Consider the following 9838-nt stretch of genomic DNA (forward strand, 5'->3'; position numbering starts at 1 on the left):
ATCGCAGCGGAAGAGAATAAGTAGTAATAATAATAACAATAATAAAGAGATCATGTAATAACTAAATATTTATATTAACTAAAACTTTGTGTTACATTGTATAGTTCTCACAAGGCACCATAAGATAAAAATGCAACAGTATCTACATATTATACTTCACAAAAGTAATTTCTAAACACAAAAGGAACACAAAAGGAATAGCCTACTCCATCAGGTTAGATCAAGTGAACGCGCATGCATCGCATCCGCAGAAAGCCTCATGAACTTCAAACTCCTGCACTGTACGATCCTCATTGGTGTGGAAGTTTGAAGCAGTAACAACTACATCATCTAATTTGTCAGAACCAGCAACACTATCTGAAAAAGAAGAGGTACCACAGGGGTGAGCTCCACTGAACCCAGCAAGGGAAAACATGCAAACATGTGCATATAGTCCATGATGCATGACCTAAACCTAAGAATGCTACTAGCATCAATTCTAGGTCTCATGAGGTATAAATGCTACTGCAGTAGGTATGATATTCTCAGTCACGGAATGAACTAATCGGTCTTCCCAAGAATACCACTCTACTATGGTGGGGACCCACCAGTTCCAAAATGAACCCATCAGACCTCGACAAACCCCCAGTGATAACCCTACTGTTGTTCCCATTCCAGTATTAACCCATCAGACCTAGGACAGTGAATGGCATTCCGATATTAACCCATCAAACCTGTCACAGGTTATCCAACACCTCACCCTTGTTGGCAAGGGTCGTAGCATTGGGTTTATGATAGCCTAACCATATGCATTTCTAGTCATGATGTCATATGAGGTAGCAGTAGATAGTAATTAAACAATCCCAAAATCATTTTTCGACACATCCAAATAGATCATATTAAAAGTAAGCAAATGCAATATGGAATGACACCTACCACATACATTCATTTAGTGCAAAATAAAAGCTACAAATTACATGATTAAATAATACTATGATGATGAATGTCAATGGCAGTCAGCATAAACAGTAATTAAAGAAGAAACACTCCCAAAGTAAAGTCAAAATTCCCTTACCTGTATTGGAGAATTATCTTAGCCAACTGAAGCTCCAATACACACAAACTACCCCACCTCTTGATGTTATTATTGCCTATATAACCAATATACAACAAGTATTAGGTCTCAAAGTCCAAAGCATACAAGTATCAAAACTAGGTCTGTGGGTAGAACCGGATTCAGAGTTGGCTGAATCCGATCGGCTGTAAGATTCAACTGGCTGAATCTGGTTGGTGTTCCAGTGCTTATTTGAGACCCAAAACTCTTGGATCTTACATGCATGGGGGTTATTTCCCCAAATTGGTTTAGGTCTATACTAGGGTACAACAAAGGAAAACTTTTGAGTTTTGTAGTTAAATGGGTAAATGTGTATATGATCAAAAGAATTAGGGTTCTAATGGGCCGGATGATGCCCTAGAACAGTAGATTGGTTTAATTAGGTTAGGGTTTAGGGTCATTAACAATCCAACTTAGGGTTTCTTATGCTAGAGCTGGTATGGGTCAAGAGTTCACCCACAATTTTAGGAGAAGAGAGGAATTTTGGGAAGCCAGATTTGAGGGTTAGGTAGCCTACCTGATTTGAAAATACATTTGATGATGGTAGCCCCAATTTATGCTCCAAGTTCAAGTACTCTAAGGTCTGGTCTTCTCTTCTCTTATTTCTTCAATTTTCCTCCTATATTCTCCTTCTCTAGAGCTCCCAAGGCTGAAACCGAATTCTGGTTTTGGTGTAAATGAATCCTAAACTAAGTGTTTCTTATATAGTAAACTCTACTAAGGTTTATTTGCTATGATTTAATTAGAATTAGTTTCAAAAATGTAATTTTCAAATATGTTTATAAAGTTAATTAATTACTTAGTTCAAGTTTTTAAGTTATAACTTAAGCCTTTATAGGCCATGAAGGGGGGCCAGAATATGTTGGCACACAGGCAGCCCAGATCTACAAAGGTGTGGGTCCCACTAGGTAAAAATTACTATTCTACCCCTAATACACTAATTAAATAAAATAAAATACATATACTTATAGAATGGGGTTCTCACTTATAAACTGGCCTAGGAGATGGTGAGGTTCTGCATATGCTCGATCCAGTATGTCTGGCATATGAAACTGATATACTGTGACCTGGTAGGATTCTCAGACTCAAGGATAGCTAGTTGTACTGGCTCCTCAGAATCCTTCATAAGTGTGTCAATGGATTGCTCCAAATCCACTACTGATGTAGCCCACAACATAGAGGCAAGCATAGACACAGACCCAGAACCTGTAATCACACAAGTTCAAAAAAGTTCAAATTAGAGGTGGGTTTCACAAAAAGTATAACCACAGTGGCATATAACATGATGAAAAAAACTAAAAACCCACGAGACCAAAACTAATAGAAGTGCAAACCCCACTTAAAGAAAGAAATTATTGGAAGAGACCATTCTACCAATGAATTTCAATTAAGCTTAAGAAAATAATTCACATTTCAAATTTATGAGAAGGAGGGATAGGTTGAATGTGTGTTTAGTGGATGGGTATAGAGAACTTTCAAGAGATCAAGGGACTCAAAATTTAATGGAAAATTTCCTTCCAGTCTGCGTAGCCCCTGTGCTAGCATGGAGCCAATAAGAGCATGTGCACCAACATCTAAGGGGAGAGGTGGGGTGGTCATTTCATTTGCCTCATGTGAGGGTGCGTAGGGTGCACTACTCGTTCTTTTCCCATAATTAATTAATATGTTTGGTGCAAGAGATCTCTACTTGGCCGCATGGTTTCTACACAAGCATCTGGGCCAATAGGTAAGCAGGAATAGGTATCTACCAAGGGGGTAGAGGCCTCATCTCAAAGTGCTTGTGAGAGGGCATAGGAAACACCACCAAGTAGAGATCTTTTTCCCCATACGTTTTTTTTTTTTGGTAGAAGGAAATTTCATTGAGAAGAAGAGCCATTACAAGCAGAAGCATCTTTCACACAAAGATTAAAAAGTCACTGAGAGGTGAGGGGCCAATCAATTGGGGACTCAACCAAAAGGGCCGACCGGGCCAACGAATCCGCCACAGAATTGGAGGACCTTGGAATGAAAGAAAAATTACAAGAAAAAAAAGACTTTGTAGCTGAACAATGTCATGGCCAATGCATCTAACATTAGTATCAAAACACATGGTGTCAAGTTGATTGATAAAAACAGAGCAATCCAACTCCACCAAGATATGAAGAAAATCGAGCTTCGCCGCTTGAAGAAGACCAACACGACTAGCAAAAGCTTTAGCAAAAATAACTGAGTTACAGGTAATACCAACAGAGAAAGCTAAAAGCAGGTGCCCTAGATGATCACTAATAACAACGCCAATGCCTCTTTCTTTTTGTAGATTTCACCCAAGCTGCATCACAGTTGACTTAAACAAAAGGAACCAAAGGAGGAATCCAATAAGGAGAAGAAGTCTGCTGCCCAAGAGGAGAACCATGTGAGGATTTTGGTAGCACGATGGTGGCTAAGCAAAATTCATTGAAAGCCGATTCAGCAAGCATGATAACCATCTCCAAAGTCCATTGCTGATTTCTGAATATACTTTCATTCCGAACCCGCCAAATATACCGCAAAATGAAGGAAGCCAAGGAGAAACGATATTGGGCTAACTTTTTATTAGTAAGGAAAATGTGATCCCAACATTTAAACTAGTTGCTCATCTCGGGAGAAGAAGAAAGAGGGGTCATATGAGAAAGGGGGGAGCCAAACTAGACTGCCCTTGCAAACGGGCAGATAAGAAAGATATGCCCCACTGATTCAATGGTATTTCCACATCTATGACAATAAGGGGAGATAAGAATCTTCCTAATAACAAGACCTTCGCCAACAGCAATGCCATCAACATAACATTTCCACAAAAACATTTTGATTTTTGGTAATGTCATGGCATTCCAAATCCTTTTCCAAAAAACTTCAATCATTGAAAGATGATTCTTATGAAAAATTGATGAAGAAGAGGGGCGGTTTAGCAGAGTTACCTCCTTTCTATTTTTCAGTAGATGGTACATGGATCGAATAGAGAAAATTCCAGATTTAGATCCACCCAAACCAATTTATCCTCATGAGGATAGAGGCTGAGATTAATTTTCAAAATAGCTCACTTATCCACAGGGAGGAAAAAAGTATCGAACAACTCCAACTTCCACATTATAGAGCGAGGATCAATGAGGTCAGCCACATACTCAAAAGGGCTATCTTCCAGCTTATGAGAAACAACTTTGAAATTTTGAGAGGAGGGAATCCAATTATCATTCTATATCGAAACCTGATCACCTTTTCCAACCAACCAAAGAAGACCTAAAGAAAGAGAATCCATTCCTTCAAGTAAACTACGCCATCCCCAAGAAGGTTGGTGACCCAACTTGGCTTTGTGAAAATCGATATTGGGAAAATAAATGCTCTTCAACATCATAGCACAAGGGGAATCCATAGAGGAAAGCAAACGCCAGGCATTTTTTGCAAGTAAAGCTTGGTTATGAAGAATGGGATCCCTGAAACTAAGGCCACCTCTTTGTTTTGAGTTGCACATCCTATCCTAAGACACCCAGTGCATTTTATGATTATCAGACTCATTATCCTAGAAGAAGTTGGAGGAGGCTTTCCTAATATCCTCGAGGATGGATATTGGGATTGATCTCTTGGCCCAAAGCTTGACAATATAGATCAAGGCACTTCTTCAAAGCAGTTATTTATTGGATATGGGGCTTGCCAAAGAGAAGGGCAATCATATGCAAATAAAAGGGGGGGGGGGGGGAAATTTAACACCTTGAGTATCTCCTCTACTGACGGCTAGATTTATAATGGAGGAAAGGGCTTGAGCACAAATGATAAAGATTGCCGGAGAAAGTGGATCCCTTTGCCTAATGCCCCGAGAAGGAATAATGTTTCCACTTTCCGAGCCATTGATCAAGAGAGTCTATGAAACCGATTTAATACAAGATATAACCATATTAACCCAAGAAATAGAGAAACCCAACTTGAGAAGCATCTTTTCAATAAAATTCCAATTAACCCGGTCGTCTGTTTTACGCATGTCCAGCTTAATTGCCATGAACTGGGAGTGACTTTTCTTCTTTCTTTTTTTAATAAAATGAAATAATTCATGAGCAATTAGGACATTATCGGAGATGTACCTACCCGGGATGAAAGTCGATTGGGAGACGTCAATGATTGAGTCCAGAACGAATTTAAGCTGAGAAGCAATTAACTTGGAGATAATTTTCACAATGACCGAACATAAACTGATCGGGTGGAATTGATCGGCAGTATCAGCATCCTTAGATTTCGGGATAAGATAGATTAAAGTACGGTTCAGATGTGGAGATAAAACACTCTTCTTGAAAAAGTCAGCCACAAATTGAAAGATATCATCCTTGATATCCTCCCAAAACTTTTGGAAAAATTTGGGAGGGAAGCGAGGTAAAAGAGAAGTAATTCAACAATGAATTTAGATTAAGCTTAAGGAGATAATCCAAACTTATGAGAAAGTCCTCTGGAGAAAGAATACCACTTTGATGTAGGAATAAGGGCAAAGAGTTTCTAAAAGGTTAAAAGGCTCGAAAATAAATTATTATTTTGATTCTTAAGGATGTAATCCGATTTGTTAAATGAAAAAAAGAAAGAAAAAAGATAGGAAGTAAAGAAAATAAGCCAATAATTAATTCCAATTAAGCTTAACGAAAATAATTAAAATTTTGTGAAGAATTCCAGTGTAGAAGCTGAATATATTATTTTCGTAGAGAAGGATAAGACAACTTCCAAGTTTTGGTGATGCCAACCAGAGGGTCCACGTTTACAAAAAACAAAAAACAAAAAACCAGAGGCTACGTTTGGTTGCAAGGGATATTAAAGGGAAGGAAAGTGAAAATTTTCAAACTTAAAAAAGAAAGTTTTTATAATCATTATCCCATGTGATTGAATGAACTACTTAAATATTTTTTAAGTATGAAAATTTCACTTTCCTTCCTTTTAATTCCCCTTATAACCAAACGAAGCGAGAGGATCCACCTCTTTAATAGGCATCTCATGAATTAATGCCCATGTTCACTTCCCTTCCCTTTAATTCCCCTTGTAACCAATACGAAGCGAGAGGGTCCACCTCTTTAATAGGCATCTCATGAATTAATGCCCATGACCAGTAGGGCTATCAACAAATTGAATATTGATCACGCCATTGGATCAAATTCAGGTTGATTTGGGTGGGCTTCAGGCAGGCCTGGGCTCGAAATATGGGTTGGTGGGCCTACAAAGATCAGAACATTACATAATTTAAAATTACGGAAAAATATTTAACCAAAAAAAAAATAAAAAGGGAAAAATAACACTGCGTGATAGTGTCCCCATACATCCTCTTACATGGGGCAGTGAAATGACCACCCCGCCCCTTCCCTTGGATGCCAAATTGCCAATGCGATCCCATTGGTCCCCAAACTAGCGTAGGGGCCAAGCAGCCTGGCAGTAAACCCCTTCCCTTACAATTGTTAATTATTAGAGGCCTAACCCTAGCCCGTATTATATTAAAGGTCCATGGCCGCCTGACCTGGACATAAGGTCTGACCTGGGTTTGACCCAGGTGGGTCAGAAATTGCTAGCCCACCCTTATCAAATGGACTGGGCTTGATTTATTAACAAAGCCCACATTGGTTTAAATAAATAGTCTTTGACCTCAAAATAAATAAAACAAAGAGAGGGCCCAAGCCCATATGAATTTTATAGCTAAGATAGTTGTGATCTTTACTCGACATCTAAGGCCATCTTTGGTATAGTTTTTATTTTTTATTTTTATCTTAAAAAAATATTTTTGGTTGTGTTTGGTATCGTTTATGGAACCTGTTTCTATTTAGAAAAGGTTGAGAAAAACAAAAAACCAAAAATAGGTCCTGATCTGTGTTTTGGCCAAAAATCACTTTTGGTCATTTTTGCGGGAACTTTAATGAGCATGTGCCCATAAATCTAAAAATCAAAGGGTAGGAGTGTCATTTCTTGTTTAATTAGAAGATCTACCCTCCTTTTTTTCTTCTTCTTCTTCTTCTTCTTCCTCCTGCTGCAACACCATCCGCCACTTCCCTTTCATCTTATTTTTCGTGCACTCCACCCGCCCCCTCATCTTCTTCTTCATGTGACCCCACCCGCATTTCCTCCTCTTCTTCTTCTTCTTCATGCGACCCCACCCGAGTTGCTTCCTCCTAATCTCTCAAGTCAGATTAGTCATCGACCTAGCTTCCCCTCCTCTTGTGATCCACGGATGAACTGAATTTTTTAAAAAAGAAGCAGAGAACGCAGACGCACATTAGTCTATGGAACTGAAAAATTACCCCAAATGAAGAAAGAAGTTGAGCATTAAAAGGAAAAAGAAAGAGATTTTTCCAAGATTGCAGGGCACCGCGGACCGCAAATAGCAGAAAAATTGAACCAATACAAATGATTAGCAAGAAGCAGTTCAGAAGAAGTCAAACCAAACAACATTCCAGGGCAAACCCTTCTCCCTGCACCAAAAGGAAGGTATTTAAAATCCTGACCTTGGAGATCTACTGGATTGTTTATAAATCTTTCTGGAATAAACTTCTCTGGATTATCCCATATTTTGGGACCCATATGAATTGCCCATGCATTTATAACAACTCTTATTTTAGGAGGGATGTAATAACCTTTTATATTCACACCTTCACTTGATTCTCTTGGTACCAACAATGGAATAGGAGGATGTAGTCTTATAATCTCCTTAACAATACACTTCAAATAATCCATTTTAAGAATATCATCTTCTTCAATCTTGGCTTTACTTCCCACAACACTTCTTATCTCTGCTTGAGCTTTTTTCATTATACTTGGACTTCGAACAAGCTCCACTATTGCCCACTCCACAATAATTGCTGATGTATCAGTTCCAGCGATCACCATGTCTTGCATAAAAGTGAAAAAGAAAACTAAATTTATTTTTTTGGGTGAATGAAAATATATTCAACGAAGTCATTACAGCCCTCCCCCCCCCCCCCCCAAAAAAAAAAAAAAAAAAAAAGAATAAAAAAAAAATAAAAACAGTAGAAACCTCTGCAACAAAATCAATGGCCTATCTCTACCACCGAAACAAGCTAAAAGGAAAATCCAACATGAAACAAAGGACAAAGAATGCCCAAACCAAATAGACACTAGGGTTTACTCGAAACAACCTAGCTGATCAAACAAAGGCCGTACCTAGTGCACAAGGCTCCCGCGTTTAGCAGGGTCTGGGAAGGGTCAAATGTACGTAGTCTTACCCTTGTTTCTAGAGAGACTCTTTCCAAGACTTGAATCCGTAACCAAATGCTCAGCAAGTGAGCACTTCACAAACGTGCCAAACACGACCTTCGAAACAAGCTAATATCGGGGCAAGCAAAAGAAAACAAAATTATTCACATAGGCACATGTTATTAATATTTATAATGGCATGACCAACCAGACACTTGGGCCTACTTGAAACAACCTAGCCGATCGGGGACAAGCAAAAGAAAACTTAATTATTCACATGGGTACATGTAATTGAGAGAGAGAGAGAGAGAAAGAGAGAGAGAGAGAGAGAGAGAGAGAGAGAGAGAGAGAGATTTACCAAGATATTTGCTTTGATATTGTCTAGAGTAAGAGAAACACCAAGTGTTAAATCAGATTTACCAAGATGTTTGCTTTGATATTGTCTAGAGTAAGAGAAACACCAAGTGTTAAATCTTTTTGGGCTTCAAGCAAGAGATCCACAAAATCTTTTTCATTTGCTTGGCCATCCTCTTTCTTGGTGTTCAGATGATCTTGAATTACTTGATCAAAAACTGCATCCATCTCTTGGAACATTTAGTTGACCCTCCCATCTATGCCAGTGAGTGTATCAATCCATCCCAACAATGGGAAGTATTCTCTCACACTGAAAGCTCCAAGAAGGATCTCTAACTCCCTTGCCAAATGACTATGCTTACTGTAGTTATTGTATTTTGTACCCAAAACAGCTCTAGTGATTACAGTGTTTGAGAAAATTGGTAACAAATCACTTATATTAACTGGAATTGTGCCTCCATGACACAATACTGTTATCTTCTCAATAATAACAGCAACCTCTTCTTCCCTAACAAACTTGAACGATCGGACTCGCTTGGAACTGAATAACTCGATCGCGCAGATCTTCCGCAATTGCCTCCAATACTCACCATAGGGAGTAAAAGTGAGATCTGAGCCATTATAGAGAAGCTTTTTTGTCAAAGGTGAAGTATACCTATTTGCAAACACAATATCATGGGTTTTTGTGATCTCTTTAGCCATTTCTGGAGAAGAAACAACCAAAGTTGGAACACTACCAAATTGACAGAACATGAGAGGCCCATATTTGTGAGAGAGGGCTGCAAGAGAACGAGTGGGAAGGGTTCCTAATTGATGAAGGTTTCCAATAATAGGAAGCTTTGGAGGTGATGGTGGTAGATTTGGTTCTTCTGATGAGTTCTTCTTCTTCTTCTTCTTATTGTTGAGCTTGAATAGAAGGAAAAGGGAAAGAATTAAAAGGGAAGACAATAAGAACACCCTTTGCTTTTCCATCCATTCTTGTAAAGCCATTAATTGTTTGTGATCAATTGTTCATGAAAAGAGGGATCAGATCAGATGATGAAATATATAAGAAAACTGTCAATTTATATCATATTGACCATTTCATGTAGGTTTTAAAATATATAATATTTTTCTATCATTAATTAGAATCATGTGATCAAAACTTTTATTTTACACAAGTTGACCGGCGGGCACTTGTGCTCACATTAATTGTTTGTGGTATCTTCA

The 9838-nt window shown here is 38.5% G+C and overlaps 1 pseudogene; it reads right to left on the minus strand.

Moving 5' to 3' along the window:
* Window positions 1–220: 220 nt before the first annotated feature.
* LOC122650540 lies at window positions 221–9633 on the minus strand (annotated as a pseudogene).
* Between the last annotated feature and the right edge of the window lie 205 nt (window positions 9634–9838).

This window comes from Telopea speciosissima, chromosome 2, assembly GCF_018873765.1.
Source record: "Telopea speciosissima isolate NSW1024214 ecotype Mountain lineage chromosome 2, Tspe_v1, whole genome shotgun sequence".
Lineage (NCBI taxonomy): Eukaryota > Viridiplantae > Streptophyta > Magnoliopsida > Proteales > Proteaceae > Telopea > Telopea speciosissima.